The sequence below is a fragment of the Salminus brasiliensis genome, chromosome 11, assembly GCF_030463535.1.
Source record: "Salminus brasiliensis chromosome 11, fSalBra1.hap2, whole genome shotgun sequence".
NCBI lineage: Eukaryota > Metazoa > Chordata > Actinopteri > Characiformes > Bryconidae > Salminus > Salminus brasiliensis.
In genome coordinates, this window is record NC_132888.1 from 23,835,974 (window position 1) to 23,858,115 (window position 22,142).

The window sequence follows — 22,142 nt, forward strand, 5'->3', positions numbered from 1 at the left end:
ATTTCCAATGTCTGTACTGTATAAACACCATCGATGCACTCGATCATCACTTAAACGATCGTACCTTCCCAGGTCAAATGAGTCTCGCTGAAACAGCTTTACTCTCTACAACAATACACTTGAACCCAGGTGACCCCCCCACCCTCCCTCCGGCCCATCTCTCCCCCTCAACAGGACTTTCCCCTTTCAGCGAACATGACATCATGCCAGCAGATTGGACTAATTGGAAGTCTGTCTTAGTGCCATTAATTCCACCACCTAATTATAGGCTGGCACTGTGCATTTATGCATGCTATTAGCGGTGCGAGGGGCGGACGTTTCCCCCCTAAACCACTGTTGTCACGGTCGGGCAGATTAATACAATTAAAATCCATCTTCCTCATTGCCTCCCACATTCAATTACTCATGCGCAGCTGATTGTGTGTGAGTGTGTGGTTGCCTAGGACCGTACAGAGACGGCAGGACCCGCTGACGTTAGCGCGCTAGTGCGTTATTAACGTCAATGGATTCAGTATAACAAAAGCTTCCGCAGTTTGGGAGCTTTCCTGAGGCCTCCGTGCACAGGCCTTTGTCTTGTCCGTGCCTGTGTGATCTGTACTGGTTCTGTACGGGTTAATGGAGAGGGCAAAAGTGACAGCCAGGCCGGATAGCATCAGCATCAGCGCTGGTTCGTTTGGACGCTCCGGTCCACCCTTGTCCGCTGCACCCTGAGGCAACTAGCCAGACTATCAGCATATCGAGCTGGACCAAACACGGAGGTGGACCAAAGCTGGAGCAAAGCTGCCCTTTATTTCTTTACTTTTCTTTACCAAGTTTATTTCAAACGCTGCAGAGACATAAAAGTGTCTGATCCTAAGTATTTTTATTCAATTTCCCCCCAGAAAGAAGTATTTTTAGGGGCGGTTGGGGGTTGAAGAGGCTTTATGTGCACATAAAAAAAACAAACCTTGTAAAATGCAATGTTCTTCATCGCTGAGTTAACCACCGTGGCGCAGTCTACAGCAATAAGACCCTTCTCAGAACCAGTGCCCAGTAACAGTAACAGTCAGGGAATAATCTTGTGACGTTCAAAAAACCCTGGATCAAAGAGCTCTGCGGATGGGGGAAGGTTTTGTCTGTAATGTGGCTTCTGTTTAATAAAATACATAAATAGAGCCAATAGTTTTGTTGACGTATTTCCCCATTGCTCCCAAATGTGTGTTACTGCGCAACTACAGGGACTTCTGTACAAACTGGTGAGGACATTCCTTGGAAATAGAAGTTTGTAATAACACTTTCTCCAGTCGACAGGCCATAGGTGTTGTAAGCTGCCCGCATCAGATTCAAAACCCTGATGCTGGCCTACAAAGCCAAGAACGGACCAGCCCCTCAGTACTTCATGGCAATGGTCAAAAGCTGATCTGCACTAAGAGCCCTTCGAGCTTCAAGTGCAGCTCGGCTCGACCCGCCATCCCTTAAAATCAGCGGAAGACAAGCGCCCAGACTTTTTTCTGTCCTGCACCAAAGTGGTGGAACGAGCTTCCCCTGGGTGTCCGAATGGCCGAGTCCAACGCTCGCTGTCTTCAAACGCAGACTGAAGACCCACCTCTTCCAAGAGTACTTGGCCGAATATCAGAGTACTATGGTCTCCTTATTGACTTGTGTTTAGTAATGTCTAAGCTTAGAGGTATCTTTGAACTATTAGTCTATTCTAACTAGCTAAAGTTTTCTTGAGTAAATAACAAAGCACTTTGTAAGTCGCTCTGGAGAAGAGCATCTGCTAAATGCCTTAAATGTAAATGTAAATGTAAGGGTTTAAAGGAAAGCAGGCGCTGACCAGATTTGATCAGTTCTTTGCTCTGTAAATCTGTTAGAAATTTTTTAGGCCTCAAATGAATGCTGCTTTTTCTAAACTGGAATATGTTAAGATACAGAGATGTCTTATAAACACACTGATAATTGCCGGCAAGAAAGTTTTGGTTAGCAGAACTTTACATGAGCTTTCTGAAAGTTGCAATTCTGATCCTTAGAAATTCCCTCTGTTGAGTTTTCTGGACGTTCCTACCATGTTTTTCTTTAACTTTTTGGTTCATTCTCACATTGGAACATGGGCGGTTTTTACATTTGGTACGCATAAAGCAAGTTCATCATTGAAACTTTTTATTATCAGTGTAAATTCAGAAAATATGCTATGCTAAATAAATGTTTTTAGTTTAAAAAGTTGTATTTTGGTCATCTTTTTAATGTTTTTTATTGTTTCTTTTTAATCAGTGTTTTTATTGTATTGTACTTTAATTATTGCATTTTAATTATTGGTTTTGAGAAAGTTGTGTAAGAAACGTTCTAATAACCCTGTGGTGCAAACCATTGTTATGTGGCCTGTTTTCAGAACAACCCTGGACCTTTTTATTTCTGTAATCTTACAGGTTAACCTTCCTGGAACTTTTAAAAACATTGCTAGCTGGAAGTTTACCGTAATTAACAAATTCGGGCCTCTCTTTTCAGCCAAATTTTGAAGCCAGGCTTGTCTGGTCACATTGAATACTACACTGCACAGCACTGTACTGTAAAAAAAAAAATCATCAATAAAAAATATCATCAACAAAAGCTACTAAAAGAATGATTACATGACAGGAAATTGGGCATTAAATTATAATAGAGAATTTCCATCACTTTCTATCTGGCTGTATAATTAATGTATTAAGATGCAAGCAGTCATGCAAAGCTCTGCTGGAAAGAACTTCACGGGATAGTTCACCATGGTGGTGATAGGATCCAGACATCTGAGTTTGAGAGTTGGTGGCTTTGGTGGCTTTGGGTAACAAATAAGATTCAAAGATAATAACTTTTAATACATTTAATAGATTTAAACATTACCAGCACTGTAATGACATCAGAGTCAGTTCTACTAAAATGCCAAACTTCACCTCAAACCACTCTAGACGACAGTTCACGTCTTCTTAAAATAGGAATTAGAAAAAAAGGTACGTGGAATTCCCCTTTAACTACTCAAAGTAAATGCCGAAATGGGAAAAGCCTGAGGGAGAAATACAATACTCCCCTATAGAACAGCTGCACCTGTAGGCCAGAAGCTCATATGACCTGACTGTGTATACGCCTGTTGGTTAAATGCAAATTCCACCAAATCTACCAAAATTCTGTAGAACGTTCCCCAGACCTTCTGCCTAAGTGGCCCATGACCGATTTCTGATAGGATAAGGGACAGGAATCCTGGTAAAACGTGGTCAAATGTGGGTAAATAAGTTTTGGGGTCTTTGGGGACTGTTTTGTCTTTGTCTGGAAGTCCTACATGCGCCTCTCTGTCATGAATGACTTAAAAACTCCAGACTCTCCAGACGTCTGGTCCCCATCACCACCACTGTAAACAACTTTGCCTTAGTAAGAATTGTCTAGAGCCGAGCGTTTGACACCAAAACACTCAACTGAACAGCTTGTTTACATCCAATCCATTTCATCCTGCAGAGGAATTCCCCCTTTAACTAACTGATGTATCGAGCAGTGATGATTGCCAGCAATCGGACGCCATGTTCGCAACCCATCCTTCATTCCTTCACTCCGGAACCCGGACATGCTCATTATCAACCCCATCCCAGAGCTGAATTCAGGGAGGTCTGAGGGATGAGATTACATGTAGAATGGAGGGACTGTACCCAGTCTGTTTGTTTGCTTGAAGTGTTGCCTTTTAAAAGCCGAGGGCCGTCCTTCAGCACTGTCAGCCCGCTGTTGTTGGAGCAGCTTGGGCCCTCGGCAACACAACACCATTTGTTTCTAATTGGCGGGATTCCTTCCCCTCCGCTGAGGCTCTGACCAATCACAGACCAGCTGCATGGAAAAAGAGTCTCCTCCTCACCATGGCGACCGCTCCTCCCTGCCTCTCCTTGTTGGCGGGTTCTCTCACGGCCTCTCTCTCATAGGCTGACCGGCAGACGGTGACGTGTGACCAGTCGGTACTGGTAGAAACTCAGGGCGGGAACCGGTGTGTTTTGCCCCCCTCAAGGCAGGGCTTTACACACTCCAGCAGTCAAGCAGAAGAAAAAAGAGGGGTAGTGTCGAGCCTTTTACAGTAGGGTGTGTTTTCCAGATTTCCTCCGAGTTGGGGATTCGGTTGATTATTAGGGTGTCATTTCTGTCCATTTGAAGCTTGGGTGTCCTTCATCAGAACCAGAATGTGGTTCAGACTGGAAAACAGGCATTTCTGCTGGTGTCAGCCCTCCATAGCCACACACATGAAATATAATCATTAAACTTGTATTATTGCATTCATGTGCATTCATTATCATTGCATTGCATTAATGTGTGAATCTATTTAACATCTCATTTCCAGGGGTTATCCATGACATGAGCCAGATCCATAAGTATTTCAACAGCGGCACATATTCATATTTATGTGAAATGGTCTCTGTACCCCACCCCAATAGACTTAAAATGAAGCCTTCGGAGTGTAATTGATATGTAGACCTTCAGAACAATTCACTACACCGCTCCCTCCATCTTCACAGGCTCAAAAGTAATCGGACAATTAGCTGAGAAGCAGTTTCGTGGCGAGATATGGCCTGATCCCTCACTATTTCATGACAAATTAAGGAGATAAAGGGAGATGGGGTTGCTTCCAAGTGGTAGCTGTTCTTGCGAACTGTTAATATAAGGTCCAAGGTGGTGTTGATGCCAGTGAAGGAGATTTGCAAGATGGCAGACGTGTTAGGAGTGGGCAAATGAACAGTTGGGTATGTTTTTTTAAAAGATGGAACGCGCCGGTGAGCCAGGAGGGCCACCGTAGGCCGCTAAAGTACGTGAACTTCCTTGGTGATGAGAAACCCTAGGCAATATCTGGTCAAGTCAAGTCAGGAACACTCAGGTGTAATCAGGAGACGCCTTCATGCAAGTAAACACTGAGAGTTTGCTTCAAGATGCAAACCAACAGCTAAGGCAGATTAGACTGATAGACATTGCTGACGAAGTGTATAGAGCTATAGATGTTGCTCATGGTCAGTCAAGTGCTGCGAAAGTGGTGGAATGGCACCTCACCCTTCAGATGAGTAATGATCTAAGACAAACCATGAGAGCTTTTCAAGACTTCTTAAAGAACTGGGATGTACTTCGGTCACCTGATCTCAACCCAGATGAGCAGCTTTTGACTTACTGAGGACTAAACTGGCAGAGTTGAGGCAGAAAGAGCGCCTCAGCGGCTGCGGTAATGGCTCGGCTAAGCATCTCAAGAGAGGATACTTTTGAACATGTGGAAAGTCTAGTCAGATACTTATGGATCTGACTAGACTTGGGGCAGTGGAGGCGCAGCAGTTAGAGCTCCATGCTATTGCTGACAGGGTTGTGGGTTTGACACCTGGGCTCAGCAAGCTGCTAGTGTTGGGCCCTTGAGCAAGGCCCTTCACCCTATCTGCTCCCTAGGCGCCGCAGAAATGGCTGCCCACTGCTCCGGGCACGTGTGCTCACAAATTCCATCTGTGCCCATCACAAATGGTCAGTGTGGTTGTTTAATAGGTCAGGAAAAATGTTCTTTTTACCTTAACGCACTCACCCCATTTGGAATACTTGGAGTGATACTGTAATATTGACTGACAAAATCATAGGACAATGTTTTTTTAACACCAATTCTAGTAAATAATTCCTTAAACAAAAATCAAGAACATTAGATCACTGTCAGTGTCTCCACATAATAGCATGTGTCATGGCGTGTTAGGCCAGACGTGAAGGGCTGAACACTCTGAAGGGCTGAAGAGGGTTTATTTAACAAAACCAGCTAAAACACAAGGGGTGCAAAACCGTGAACACAACCAGAATGTGACAACCAAAATGGCGAACACAACAAACCTGGGACTGGGAGGAGCCGGGAGCTGAGCAGACATTAATGGGCTACACAGGGGATAGAGCCGTGCTCTAATAACTAGAGAGGGGTAGCTGGGGAAACAGCCACTAGATCACACGGCAAGGCCAACCTAACCTGAAATAGCAGCATGCCGCCGCAAGCGTGGGTCGCCTTGCTTGGACATGGGTAATCTGAGAACCTGAGGGAGACCTGAACACACCGAGATGTGTGAGGAACCTCAGGGCATCCTAGTGGTTCCAGGCGGTTCAATTCTCAGCAGAGAACGATGGTGTAGAGGCACCATAAGTACCCCCAGTCCCAGGTGTAACACATGAACCAAATGAACATGAATCGACTCACATGAACGGAACCAAACACACATGAACATAAACAAGGGGGAAGTCTTTATTTGGGCCTGTGGGCAGCGGCTCGGGATCGCTCCGGGGGAGGGCGCGATACAGAGTGCCTGACAGCATGAATGCTGTTTTTTGGTTTAAATGCATGTTTTCCTAAATTCAGTTTTAAAAAAGTATTTAATAATTAATAGTACCGAAAAATATAATACAGTAATAACATTTAATAGTATCTACAAAAAAGTATTTAATAATTACGTTTTTGAAACAGCAGCTGTAAACCACAAAGAGTGGTTCCCACCACAGCATCCACCAACCAGCAGCTGAAACATGATGCAGAGGCCTGATCCCAGAGGCAGATGTTTAGAGGCAGGAATGATACTTGAGCCTCAGCACAGATGTGGAAAGCCCCACTCAACTGACAATGGATATTGCTGCATGTTCCCATACGGACAGGCGCTTATGCTTGACCACTGCTTGTCCATTTTAATACCAGATCTCTTTTGACAACGGCACGCAAAACTTTCATTGCTCTATCCCTTCACTCATTCGTTCTGTTCTTGGCCTCCTTTCCAATAACCACGCCCGTTCCTAATCACTGAAGGCTTTGTGTAATATTACAGATGCAGGGATTAGGTTAGGAGTTCCGCGTCGTTTTTAATATCACTGCCGGTCCAGGGCTCTCGCTGTATGTCCACACAAGTGGCACAGTCAGAATTTCATTTTAGGGCTGTCCAGCAAGAACTGTGAGAACTACCACCCAGCTGCATGGAGCACTATGGTGGGTCCAGGCCTGCCTTTTCCTTCTTTGAGCTTAGTCATATGCTAATAAACCATGTTTATGGAAGAGATATATGTGTAAATACCCTTGTAATGATTCTGTGGTTTGTCTATGGAATCACTCAAAATCAGCATCACCGTTCTTCAGCCAATCACTGGCGTCCACCTGTGTAAAAAGACTGCTGTGTTCAGAAGTGATGTCACATCTCTCCCTCCTTCCTCCCCACCCCCACCACCTTTAGTTTGGCCCTCAACGGATGCCTGGGGGTGGCCGGATCTGTGAGAGTCCCGATGCTGCAAGACCTGGGTTGACGCCGAGGCCTTTGCCAAAGATTAACTGCCCTCATGTCTCCAGAGTCTTCTGCTAGAACTGAAGCTACACCCCTGGGTGGACACATCTATGAAAAGTCACATAGCCTGCTAATCTGGAGAGCTCTTGTCTAATATGCTGTAAGAACAAGAACAAGTGTGTGCCGACTGGGAGGGAGTTTGCAGTTTGCAGGGGAGGGTAATCGAATCTAGATGCTACGGTTCTGATGAAAGGGAGCGTAACAGGATTAAACACATTGTAGTGAGCTTTCTGAAACATGTCCCAGTCCCATAGGAGGCCTTCTGACGGAGCTGCGGGAGGCCATTTTTTCCTATTCCACCAGACAATAGCACTGATCTTCTGGTAATAAACACATGGGTTCGCAAGTTTCTTGACAGTTGCTGTCCATAAAAAGATCATCTGACGGTTATCTTCATCTGCTGAAAAATTCGAAGTCGCCAATCTCACCAGGAAGTCCAGGAAGCAGATTAGGAGAACATGTACCGGATATACAGATGAAGAACGTGAAGAACGCCCTCTTTGAAGTTCTGCTTGTCTCGCTTGCCAATCAGACTTCACTTTTTTCCAGGAGGAAAGAGCATGATGAGCTAATGACTGGCTGCACAGATAAACTGCTCTCGAATAGGTCTGCGATAGCAATCTCCAGCCCTGTGCGCCTGTCCTGATGAGCCTGGAAGCCCAAGTGCAGAAAAGCCATGCAGTCTCAGCGAGGCCTTTGTTTAGCTGGACAAAAAAATGGCCAAAGCTTAATGCAATCGCCATGGCCGTCACATGGCAGTCAGCTAGAGGGTCATGCTTTACATCCAGTTGGGCTCACATTGCTGGAGTAAGCCACTGTGTGTTCTTTCGGAGGTTTCTGATGTCCGCTGTCCTCTCCACTTCCACGCCTCAGTCCACCCCCATCGTCGCGGATTACAAGCCTCCCTGTCTCAGCCACAATGCAATCACTCAAAGCTTAAAGCTAGAAACACTGGGACTCCTAAGATTAACTCCAGAACAGCCAGCTAAAGATATCTGGTGCGTGAGCCAAGAGTGCTGGAGAATTCAGAGTGAGGGACATTCCAGGAGGGAAACGATTCAGTGTAGCAGCAGGGACGCAACTTAAAAACCAGCCTCGGGATCACATTGCAAGTGGTGGTGGATTGGTAAAGCTAAGCTAATTCCAATTTGGCTTCCCTTGCAATGTCGATACTAACCGAGTTTGAAAAGCTTAACTGTAATATTGAGGGTTTTTATACCAAAAACGGACCAAATGATTCGATTGTGAGTAGCAGTAGAAGTCTTACTGAGAGGACAGCTGAAGCTAACTATCATATTTTACTATTCATTAGTCCTTATGGTTCTATACAAGCTTTTATACCGAAAATGAGTAGCGTAGCTTGGGAAAAGAAGCCCCCAGGGTAAGTTGCCGCCCCCCTCTCCAATTTTCTCTCCTGGTCCGATGAAAAATTCAAAACTAATGTGTACTGAACTCTTTGTTTTAGTCCTGAAGGCTCCCTGTTCTGCATATTTTAGGGGTTTTCCTGCACCCAACACATCTTTTTCACCTTCCAACCTTAAAAAAGCCCTTTAACCCTCCACACCCACAACATCACTGGTTTACTTTGGCCAGTAATGTGCAGTCTTTGTGTACATTACTGTACATTACTGGGATGGACATATTTGCCATGAAAGTCCCAGTAAACAGGACGTGACGTCCTCAGCAAGAAAAATCAACAGTTTTCCAGCACTGTAAACACAAGGCCTTGCATTTTTTTTGCCACTTCTCAAAATGCAAAATACACCCCTCATTGTCCTCTATGTGTCCCAGAAATGTCCCACTTTGCCACACGTAATCTGAACATCTCTGTAATGTCTTCCCTGTAATGTATCGGCTTCTCGTCACATGAGTTTTGCCGGGTGCTTTCCCAGGAATTGCACAGGTCTACCAGTGGTAAATAGCTGTGTCAGCTTCGTCAGAATTGTGTTCACTGTTAACACCATAACTCGTTGAATTACTGGTAAATACCTGGGTAAAGGGCACGCGTGATAGGGGCTTAAAAACATGCCATGGTCTTATATGCTGAAGTCATTCACATATAGAGGATTTAGCCTTGCAGTAAATGAACATTAGGCCTTGTTTGCCATAATCTTCCTAAGAATTTTGAAATCTTATGTTTTTTTAAAAAGTCTACATCAGATTCACAATGGCTTTTTTTAAGCTGCTCTTGTAATGATGGATCCTATCGTCCTTGTAATCTGAACAAATCCCACATCAGAATATCCGAGTCTTTGTGAAAAAACTGCATTAGTGGACATTTCTTCTTAAGAATAGGTTGTAAATAAAGGCCTGTTGTTCCTGAGAGGAGCTTAAGAACCTCTATATGACAAAAAAAGCAGGTGAAGGTCACCTTAGCAGTGTACCTTGCAACATTTCAACAGCTAAACCATTGGCAAGCCTTCATACAATAGACTAAGCAGCCGTACACCCAGACACAAAAGCGAACAGGAATGTGAAGTGAGTCACGGAGGTCAGCCACACTGGTTCTCGGTTTTCTCTGAATATAGCCCTTCCTCCATCTTTCATCTCCATAATTCACCGCTGTGAGGGCCGAAACTGTCCTCTCTGACCTTACGCACACTCCTGAGCCACAGTTTCCTGGCTTGGAAGAAACGGCTCTCTGTTCGGCAGGAAAGGCCCATGTTGAGAGCCATTTTCAGTGAGATAGCGAGGTGGCAAGGAGGCTCGCTCTGAGAGAAGAGAGAGAGAGAGAGGCTGTTAAGCCAGGAGCCGAGTGACCAAAACACTAGGGAGTGAACAGAGCACTGAATCACCAACAAATCATTAAATTCAAGCACTTTTTAAAAAAAATGTTGTCACAAAGCAGCTTTACACAATCAGTAATTAGTAAAAAGACACACATACAAAAAAAATGTATAACATAAAAAGACATAAAAAATCGAAGACCCCCAATGATCAAGCCAATGGCAACAGTGGCAAGTAAAAGTCGTCAGACTGGTAGGTGGCAGCTGGTCTGACGCAGGTAGAGGGGACCTCAGCGGGCAGTCTTCCAGCAGGTTGGGCTGGTTGACCATTTACTCTGAGAAGGTAAGGAGTTAGTTCTGAATGGATTTATAGAAAGCAGAGAATGTTGAGCAGTATCAGAGTGTGTCTGGCGACTCCGGCAGGTCTGATCATAACAGCCTAGTTAAAAGGAGAGAGCCAGAAGGTAACACAGACACAGGAGCACCCTGAAACACTGGCGTCCATCTACTCCTAACTCCTTATAACCTCATTTACCCACCTTGTTCTAATACCAATGTGATGGTGACTGGGGGACTCTGGAATTGCCAGTCTGCAGTGCAGAAGGCAGGTTTTATTTCAGCTTTTGCTTCTGCTCGGTCTCTAAACTTCCTGGCACTGACTGAGACGTGGATCACCCCGGACAACTCTGCAACTCCAGCTACCTTGTCGTCCGCCTTTGCCTTTTCCCACTCTCCACGAAGGACTGGCAGAGGTGGCGGCACTGGTTTGCTCCTCTCTCCTCTGTGGCGCTTCACCCCGCTTTTTGCAATTCAGCAATTTTGTTGATGAACTGGATGTTCTCTTGAGTGGATTCTCTGTTGACGCCCCACTTATTCTACTCAGCGACTTCAACCTTCCATCACAGAAACTCCAGTCTTCATGCCTTCTTCCATTACTATCCTCTTTTGATCTCATGTTCAATCAGTCTGCACCAACACACAGAGCAGGGAACACTCTGGACCTGATCTTCAGCAGACCTGTCCCTGCTCTGGATGTGGCTGTGACTCCTTTGGACTTCTCTGATCACCACTTTCTCTCCTTCTCACTCCCCCTCTCTGCTCCTTCAACCACCACTTCTGCAAACTCTTCCACTCTTCACCGCAATCTTCGCTCTGTCTCCCCCTCAGCTCTCGCCTCAACTGTCCTGACCACTCTTCCTCATCTTGAATCTTTCTCCTCTCTCCCACTTGAAACTGCTTCAGACACTCTCCACTCCTCTATCTCCACCTCTGTCGACCTTCTCTGCCCTTTCTCACCTAGGTCAGCAAACTCTTCTTCACCTTCCCCGTGGCTGTCGGATGTTCTCCGCAACAACCGTAGAGAGCTAAGACTGGCTGAAAGGAAGTGGCGGAAGTCACAACACGACTCGGACCTCCACTCTTATCAGTCTCTTCTCTCCAGGTTCAGAACGGAAGTTGCTGCCGCTAAAGCATCTTACTACAGGGGGAAATTGGAAGCATCTGCATCTGACCCACGCAAACTCTTCACCATCTTCTCCTCTCTCCTCAACCCTCCTACTCCCCCACCTCCCACTACCCTGTCTGCAGATGATTTTGTCTCCTTCTTTGAAGAAAAGGTTCACAAGATCCGCCGATCTTTCCCCCCTGCCTCTACCCCCCTCTCTAGACACTGCCCTCCTCCTCCCTCTTCTCTGTCCTGCTTCTCTCCTCTTTCCACAGATGACCTCCTACATCTTCTCACCTCCAATAATCCTACAACCTGTCCACTAGACCCTGTTCCATCCCCTCTGTTCCAAACATCGCTCCAAACCTCCTTCCTTTCATCTCCTTCATCATAAACAGCTCTTTGTTGTCAGGTCATATACCATCCGCCTTCAAGTCTGCCAGAGTTGTGCCTATCCTAAAGAAGCCAACTCTGGACAGCTTGGACATCGGCAACTACAGACCCATCTCTCTTCTCTCTTTCCTCTCAAAGATTCTTGAATGTTCTGTCTACAACCAACTGTCTCTCTTTCTCACTCAGAACAATCGTCAGGACTCTAACCAGCCGGGTTCAAAGCTGCACACTTTACTGAAACTGCTCTCATTGCAGTTACAGAGAAGCTCCATGCAGCTAAAGCTGCCAAACTGTCATCGGTTCTGATCCTTCTTGACCTCTCCGCAGCTTTTGACACAGTGGACCACAAGATCCTCCTGTCTATCCTTGCCGGTCTTGGAATTACCGGCTCTGCATGGCGATGGCTTGCATCGTACCTGCAGGGCCGCTCATACCAGGTAACATGGCAGGGCGACACGTCCGCTCCTTGTAGTTTCTCCACTGGCGTTCCACAAGGCTCGGTTCTTGGTCCTCTTCTTTTCGCACTCTACACTAGCTCTCTTGGTAAAGTGATCTCCTCTCATGGATTCTCTTACCACTGTTACGCCGATGACACTCAACTTATGCTCTCTTTGCCACTGTCTGACACACAGGTCTCTACCTGTATCTCAGCATGCCTCGCTGACGTCTCTTCTTGGATGGCGGCTCACCACCTCAAACTCAACCCCAGCAAGACGAAGCTGCTGTACATCTCGGGAATTGATGGACCTAAAAACTATCTTGCCATCTCCTTTGAGAACATACTGGTCACTCCTTCTACAGAAGCTCAAAGCCTTAGTGTAGTCATGGATGATCAGTTATTGTTCTCAAGCCATGTTGCAAACGTAACTCGGTCCTGCAGATATCTCCTGTACAACATCCGGAGAATTCCACCCTTCCTCTCTAGAGAGGCCACCCAGGTGCTCGTTCAGTGTCTTGTCACTTCCAGACTTGACTACTGCAACTCTCTTCTGGCTGGTCTTTCTCTGCGCACCATCAGGCCCCTGCAACTCATCCAGAATGCAGCGGCACGGGTCGTCTTCAATGTCTCTAAATTCAGCCATGTCACTCCACTGCTGCGTTCTCTTCACTGGCTTCCTGTAGCTGCTGCCCGAATCAGATTCAAAACCCTGACGCTGGCCTACAAAGCCAAGAACGGACCAGCCCCTCCGTACTTGATGGCAATGGTCAAAAGCCGATCCGCACCTAGAGCCCTTTGAGCTTCAAGTACGGCTCAGCTCGACCCGCCATCCCTCAAAATCCGTGGAAGACAAGCGTCCAGGCTTTTTTCTGTCCTGCACCAAAGTGGTGGAATGAACTTCCACTGGGTGTCCGAACGGTCGAGTTGCTTGCTGTCTTCAAACCCAGACTGAAGACTCACCTCTTCACAGAATACTTGCACGAATAGAGTACTATGGTCACCTTATTGTCTTGTGTCTAGTAATGTCTAAGCTTAAAGGTATCTTTGAACTATTAGTCTATTCTAACTAGCTGAGGTTTTTCTTGAGTAAATAGCAAAGCATTTTGTAAGTCGCTCTGGATAAGAGCGTCTGCTAAATGCCATAAATGTAAATGTAATGTAAATGTAAATGTACTCCACCGTCCACAAACCTGATTCTTTTTGAACAGTTTGTTTAAATCATTTGGATGAACTGAGGGACAGTGAGTCACTTTACCTATTTGATTCTTTTGGACGACTCTACTTCCAGGAGTTTTTAGAGCATTTGTGGCTTTGTTCGTAGCATTTGTTGGACGCTCTTACCTTATATTTTAAGACTTAGAATTGAAGCTGGCTACCAAGAAAGACAAAGGGCCCAACCTTAATGGAACTTTTACTCAAATGTCGAGCTGCATACAGCTTGAAGAACCGGCCAGCAAACAACCAGGCAAAGGCTGGCTTAACAATGCTGTGCTTGTTTGTACGTGTTGGTGGCGGTAAATGCTGTCATTTCGTTCATGGTTGCAATTTCCTACCAACTCATTGTGTTATCAACCATCAGAGGATGGCGATGGCCTCATACGTACAGCACGCTAGCGTGAAGAGCCCAGTCTCTACGTGCAGAAAATGAAGTGCTCTCCAAGCAGAATGCAGCAGCCGACTGGCACAGGCTCCATGATGAAGGCGTGTTATTAGGGTGTTTTGTGTGAAAGCCTGTCTCAGGCTCAGGCTCACAAAGGCCCCCCTGAATCATACGGCCATTGTTTCACACAGAAGGCCTTTGCCGGAGCGCACATTGAAAGGGACGGAGACATTGTGTTATTTGCAGTTTTTCCATAAAGCGCACGAACATGTTTAATTCTATGTCATTTTGTAAAAATAGTGGATCCCAAATTGAACAGGAGAATATGAAAACAGAGCACAGAAAGTACCAGTAGCTGCTCTTTAAAGGAACATGCTGGCATTTCTCAACCTAATCTTTATCCCCTGCTTCTGTGATGTACGGCTGATTACCGGTGAACGGCACTTTTGACGGCTCCCTGGAGCAGTAGAAGAACGCTCTTCGGCTCTGTTTACTCAAAGTACACTTATAATAGAAGCCCACTGGCTGTGCTTTATCCTGAGGTATTCCTTCAAGGCAAGGTACAAAACAGCCCGATGTCACAAGTCCTTGAGAAACCTCCGTATGGCCCCGGCCTTTGAAACAGAGGTGTTTTTTTGGCACCCAGTCTCACGCTTGCTGTTGGCCGGAGGGAATTCTCACAGGCATGACGAATACTGGTCATCTGAGCAACAGTCCAAAAACCTTCAGTAGATAAATCTCAAACTAGCATTCTTGCATCTTCTGAAAATGCCAATAACATAATATTAGTAGTAATGGAATAATCATATATCTGCTGTTCATAAATCAGGCCGCAACACTGTTTATGGAGTATGCTAATGGAAAACTGGCTTACTTTATATCAAGGGCCAAGCAATAAATTGTTTATTGATCAGTATTGCGATACTGATCCTTAAAATACTGATTTCTCAGGTGAGTCCTATAAACTTTCCCTTTTTTCAGGTCAGTATTTTTTGATCTTCCCAATTCAGTCCATCAGCTGCTCAGCTCGCAACCTCCTGACAATACATTCGGAAGAGATGCCGCAGGGACGTGAAAATTCACAGGGGGCTTTAACTCTTCCCTCCCACACACTGGAGGCCTTCATTGATCAGCATGGCTTTCAGCAGGGTGGGGTCCTGGCCTCTGGCTACAGGTCAGTGTTTCCCGTGCTGCTCCACTGACCGTAAAGAGAGAGATACAACACTGTCTGTCAGCTGTCTGTCAGGGTTCAGTGTGACGGAGGATCTCACGTACTAGAATGCCAGTGGCCAAAACAAGACACCCCCATATCTAGAGTACTTGAAAGGTTCCCTTTTCTTGGAATGGCAGCTTTTAAAGAGAGGAACACTCATTCCAAACTCTCTGTGTGAGGTAATGTGATCCCCTTTGATTCTGATTGGCTGGCCTGTGTTGTGGCCTAAATGTGGTCAACATTAAAGTTAACAGTAAAGTAAACTCGGGTTGACTTAACTGCGGTGACCTGTGACCTGGATGGGACTGATGTGGACATGGTTGTTGACATCACGGTCAGTTAAAAACGTCATTTTTGCTCATCAACTTATTATGGTTAACTTTAATGAAAAGACGTGGTCATCGCGTCCTTTTAAAGGTGCCTGAGGAGGATCACCCCCTCGTCTCCTGTTTGGGAAACAGGGAAACCCCCCCCAAAAAACGGGGAGACTTCACCGCTCCGGTTCCAGAGCAGGGTTTGTTGGTGCTGGACTCTTGCCTCAGCTTTGATGATGTTTTTCAGTAATCTGTGGGAGAGAAGGGCCAGTCAGCAGATCCGTCTTGTCCTCTGGTCCCAGCACGCGCTTTGTTTAACTTTTAACATGAGCAACAGCAGCATGGCACCGCTACAAAAGCACGCAGCTTTTGATGTGTGTGAGTAGGGGGCGAAGTCCACCGAGCTGGGCTCTCCAGCACGCTTCCCTCTGCGGCCTTATCGGTGGGAAAGCTCTCGTGGCTTGGAGCTTGCCAAGGTTCTCGTTGCGAACAACGAGGCAGTGGAGCCTTTGAGTTCGAGCTCAGGGAGGGCTGGAGATTTATTGCTTAGGCTGAACAGTCGGCTGGATAGGCTGACCTTCAATCAAAAGTTTGGGTAATGCTGGATTGTAGTTCAGATGTACACATAGGTGCATATTCTCATATGTGACCATTATATGTATTATAATATGACCCCATAGCAGGAATAGTGCTTTAGGACCAGCTAAACTAAAGGCCTTAGGCCTTAGAGGACTGGAGTGTGCATGAGGGAGAGTAGGAATGGGGGGGGGGTGTAGAAAGGTAAGAAGGAGTCAGACCCTGCAAGGAGGACTTTATGCTGGATACAGAATTGTAGGAATGATGCCTATATCTGATGGTCTGGGACGGGCAAGAACCCTCGCAGTCGAGCCTTACAATGATCTAGCCTAGAAATGGGGTCTTCCTGAGTTGCTGAGAGGGTCACAGACCCACAGAGATGTTCTTTAGGTGGAAGAAAGTGGATTTGGATAATTCTGTGGGATGAGTCGAATGGTAATGTGAGATCCGAAATGACACCTAGATTACAAACGTAGGCCAAAGAGCAGATGCAGTACAATCGGGTATGTGTCAGGTATCAGGTATCTTACACCCCGCCAACAGCCCATTTTCAGACCTTCCTCCTGCACCGTTTAAATAGCTGCTTGTGAATATATCTACGCCGATGAGCGTGGTGGTCTCGAAATGAGGCGGTGGGGTGTTCAGGTCGATTTCTGCCGTATTGCTATCACAGGAGCTCCACAGACTGAAAACAACCTAGGCAGACGTCAACAGTCAGACGTTCGTTGCTATCTTGGCAGTGAATTGTCAACACAGGTGCGTGCAGCCCGACGTTCGTACACTCCCCCGATTTACACCATTGAAATAGCAACCCGCCAAAGTCGGATATGTTTCGAGCCGCGCACGGCTCACTTTTTTCCGTGGTTACGATAGCAAAATAAATGAATGAAGAAAAGAGCTACCCTGGTCATCTATTTTATATTTCTATCCAAAGTAACCTTGCAACTTTTGTGTAGCAAAAGCAGCCATTATTTCTTTGTAACTGTCCAACCACTAATTACGTAATACGGCTCTTTTCTGTTGCTTTACCTAAAATCTATTCAATATCAATACTAATATTCCAAAAATTAAAAAAATGATTGTCTTCCCAAACCAGAAATTTACAGAAGAAAGATGTAGGCAAATGTAAGTTGCAACACATTTAAGCCTTAGCCTTTAAGTCATAGCTGTGATATCACAGGGTGCATCAAACTCTCTTACTAAAGGAAATTGGAAACTACAACTTTAAATTCAGTCCATAGTGTAGGATAGTCATGAGGTACTGAAGCATGTGGTCATCACGTCTTTGTATGGTGCCTGAGGAAGATCACCCCCCTCGCCATTCTATTCCCCTATATTCCTTTTTATCAAAGAAATCCATTTAGGCTATAAGAAGCGTGTCGAAGCTTGATGGACAGTGCGCTGAACTGCCCTGAGGCTGGGAAGTAGAGAGCGGAGGCTGGAGCAGGGAGGCGCACATGACTTTTCCCACCGTGCTAGCAGGCTAGCAGTGAGCTAATGTGTAATTAGATGTTACTATTTTCTGAGAGTGCTCAGCCTCTCAAAGCTGCACAAAGCTGCCGTTTGAACCTCCCCATGCCAGGAAACTCCAGGCCTGTCAGTACTGCTGGGGTTATTATGCCGAACTTTAAATAGCTGGAGGTCTGGATGGCGGTGGGCTCTCATGGCTGAGGGGAGAGCGGCTCGCTGGGCTGTAAACATGACGCTCCAGAAAGTCTGCTCTGCTAGTTTAGAGTGGGGGTAACTTTTGAGTCTCCCCCATCCCCTCCCCCTCCCTCTTTTTCCATAAACCCCTACATCCACAGTCGCTACAAGGAAAAAGCTGGCTGGCATGAGATCAAAGCGGAGCACGTGTCTGCCTCACTTCCTCTCCCTTCATCCCTCCATCTCTCCGGGAGTTTATAGCAGAGGATGGGATGGATAAGTCTGTGAATCTGTGTGTGTATGTGTTTGTGTGTTTTATTTCTCAGTCATCGTTGTTAAGAAGAAGCGGTGCCAGGTTGGCATCCTTGGTGAGCGCCTGGCACACGTGGATATGAAATAAATAACGCATGATAGTGAGAAATCTCAAGGAGCTGCAGCTACAACAGCGGAAAAAAAAAAAACTGACTTGAGCTAAAGTATGAAGTGAACCACCAGGTCACAGCAAGTCCACTAAGGGCAAAGTTCCTAACTCTACAGTTGTGGTTAAGCATGGTGGTGGTAGCATCATTTGCTGCCAGTTGAACTGGTGGACTGTCAAACTTGGAGGTGGATCTCAGGAGACTTTGGGCTGGGGTTCTGGGAGGCTAGAGGAGGATGCGTGGAGCCGGGAAGAAGGAGGGAGGTGACAGGGTGGTGGTGGTGGTGGTGGGTGCGACATTGTTTGACACAAAGGTGAAATGGGAGAGGAAGGTGTGTATATATAGGACTAAGGAGGAGGAGGAGGAGGAGGAGGAGTTATGGCGAGTTGTCTCCCAAAATGAATGTAAATTATAACTCCACCTAACAAAATGGTTGGGGTGCTGTATGTATACTTTTGGCCATGTATCTTTTGTCCCAGAGGTAATAATAAGCTAGGCAGGGTTCAGGCCTGCTGTTGGCTGTAATATAGCAACACTTTCAAGCATGTAAAGTCACAGTGAGAGCTGGCCTGGCTCAAGTACAGCCTCCACCCGGGGTGGTTAGTTGGAACAGGTTTGGAGAAACAACAGGATTAACCTTACGTTACCATTACATTCAGAGAAATTTTCATTCACAGACTCGTCAAACAGTAGCAAAAATAATATATATTTCAGTCAATAAAATATATTTCGTTTATAGTTTAGAAAATGTGACACTACAGAAATGTTTACATCCTGTAAAGTTGCTGAAGTTACTTTTCAGTAAGAAAATGAATGAATGAAGTCTATACATGCTTATAATGGATATTATGTTTTTGTTTTTCAAGTTGCTGTAAAATTACATTTCCCCCGAGGTGGTTAAACACCTGATTAGAACCAGGATTACTTACAAATTTGAGGAGCAGTCAGGGTGCTACTTCTCCAGACAAGTCTTTTGAGTTGAACAATGGGATTAACTTTACATTACCATTCGATTTAGAAAAAGTGAATTTTTAGGTCTATTTTTATTCACAGATTCATCAAAAAGTAGAAAGTAGAAAGTAGAAGTAGAAAATGTATGTTTCAGTTAATAAAGTATATTTAGTAGACAGTTTATGAAATGTGACACTACAGGAGTGTTTACATCCTGTAAAGTTGCTTAAGTTACTCTTTTGTAAAAAATAATAAATGATGACATGCTTATGATGTCTATCATTTGAAACATTTCTGTTTTCCAAGTTTCCCCCAAAGAGGTTAAACACCTGGTTTTAATCAGGATTACCCACGACTTTGAACAGCAGTCAGTCATGTAGATACTTTTCCGGATTCACTCATAAAAACTTCACTCATAAGAGTTTTTCATGTGTCTCTTTTGTCACAATAGGACTAACTTTACATTACAATTAAATTCAGAAAAGTGTTTTTTTTGGGTCTGTTTTTATTTACAGATTTGTCAAAAAGAAGTGAAAAAAAAAGATATTTTAGTTAACTAGATATATTTATTAGACTGTCTCTTTTGTCACAGAGTTGAACAATGGGATTAACTTTCAATTACAATTAAATTCAGAAAAGTGTTTTTTTTGGTCTATTTTATTCACAGATATGTAAAAAAATATTTGAGTAACTAAATACATGTCGTAGACTGTCTAATAAATATATCTAACTATAACTAAAACATATATATATATATATATATATTCACTTCTTTTTGACAAATCTTTGAATAAAAACTTTATTACTTAGAATTTACTTTAAATTACTTAGAATTACAATTCCATTCAGAAAGAGTGATTTTATATACATATTTCAGATAATTAATATATTTCATGTTTTTTGTGCTGTTTCACAAAACGTATTTACCATGTTCGTGTTGAGATACGATCATTCCAGTGGTCATATTTATTTGAAAGCAGACATTTTGATGTATTTTAGTTGAATAACTTCTTCAGGAAACTTAATTATGCTGGTATGAAGTTACATCTAGCCCCTGCAATTACAAATAATGCTTATGGGGTAAGTTGAAACATTCATAAATAGTAGGAGCTAAAGACTGCTTATAACAGTTGGTCAAAAACGGCCTCATGCTGCTTTTTATATTTTATTATTGTTTGTTATAAAATGTGCAAAACTTTATTAAGTTTACTATATACATTTATTTTATTTGATATACACTGTTAAACGGGTACCATGAAGATTTAAGTATTGTAAAATAATTATAAACGTTTTATTTAAAATTCACTTCACAATTCATATTGTCACTTTACAACATGCAAGGGATGTTAGCAATAGTTGTGTTAAGGCGTGTTAATGCTACCCTTCACTTGTATGCCAACGAATAACGCTGGCAAGAATAATACTAAAAATAAATACTAGAATAATACTATAAATAAATAAATAAATAAATGCTTTTCCTATTTAGATTAGCACTTGTTTGAACCACCTTTTACTTTTTCCAAATTTAAATCCCTTTTAATTAGAGCTGTGTAGAACTGCCCTCCACAAACACTTCAGACAGTTCGGAGCGGCTTTGTTGTGGTTGCACTGTCGTCAGCATGGTCGAAACCCAGTGGGAAGTGATGTATGTGAACAGTAAATATTTGGGGCAGATAGGCATATAAACAGTGAGGCAACGACGCGTCACGTGACAGAAACTCAGCAATCAGGCCAAAGTGCTCACTGAGCGTCGACCCCGGGTGCTTACAGCGCAACATGCATGACAACCACCATTGAAGACCACTGCTTTGGACATTATTTTATTTCAAGGAGGAGAGAAATGACAAGCAGTCGTCAATCAACATATATAAAAACATTTGCGCCACCGTGCGGGTCGAGCCTATGCCATGGCTTAAAATAAATACTTTTCAAGAGCATATAGTACAGACAGAATATGCAAAAAATCCAAACCAGGCCGATGAACAACGGAGCGAATTCCAGGGACTGGAACTTGAGAACATGTCCGGGGGAACAGCTCCCTACTTGTCCTCCAAAAAGGGTTGTATAAAACATCTCGAAGTACGTTTGTAAAATACAGAATCTTGGAAAACAAACAAACAAACAAAAAATCCACATTTTCTCAAAGTTATTGTGAAAAATATTAGCTGGTATTATAGCGCGATTAAATCAGGACTTTTGATGGAGAGTAAGACGATGAGAATGTGCTTCCGCATGTCTATTAGTAATCACATGTTTAGTTATCCATGGAGTCCTCCTCCACTGCTCTGGCGGGAGACTTGGCAGCCATATTGCACAAAGCTCGTCTTTCCTCAGGTACGCAGAGGAACGTCCCTCAGATTCAGCCACTGAACCGGCCTTCCACCTAAGAGCACCAACACCCCCCTTGCGGACTCTCTCTCTCTCTTTCTAATGAAGAGATGGATGAAGAGAACATGAACCAGAAAGTCTGAAGGTCCCGCTCGCCCTGTCTGCACACACTTTAGCTCATGCTCGGTTCTTTTTCCGTATAAAATTAATTTGGTTCCATGTGTTGGTCTGCTGGATGCAACAACAACAACAACAAAAAAATGCCCTCAATGGACAAGAGGTTTCAAGAGAACAGGTTACAGTACAAAGTTGTGGGATACACTCGAGTGTAACAACTGGATCTGATCTGAACAATGACTAAAGATTAGAAATGCCCCAATCAAGGCTTTTACCCCCTCCATTTTCAACCTGCGGCCTAAAATTAGTATCTGCCATACAGTGGGATCAGTCCCTATAAAAGAGCAGAGGTGAGCTGCGAAAACCTAGAAAATTCCTTGAAGGATACTGGTCCACTGATTCACGTCGGTATCGGCAGGTAATTGCTTAAAAGAAAATATTATATAAATACAGTTATTTTGGTGTCTGGTCTGGTGTACTGTTAACACCTGGCATTAGCATGCGTGTTGTGTTCGGATGGCATTCGGGTCTACTTTGCCCGGATTGTGTTTACACTTGTCATAAAAATGAGTCCCCGGTGCGATCAGATGAGATCAGATTTCACCGTCCCCCATAAAAACATGTCCATTTTAGATCAAATCCGAGACTGTGAGTAGTTTACAGGAAATGTG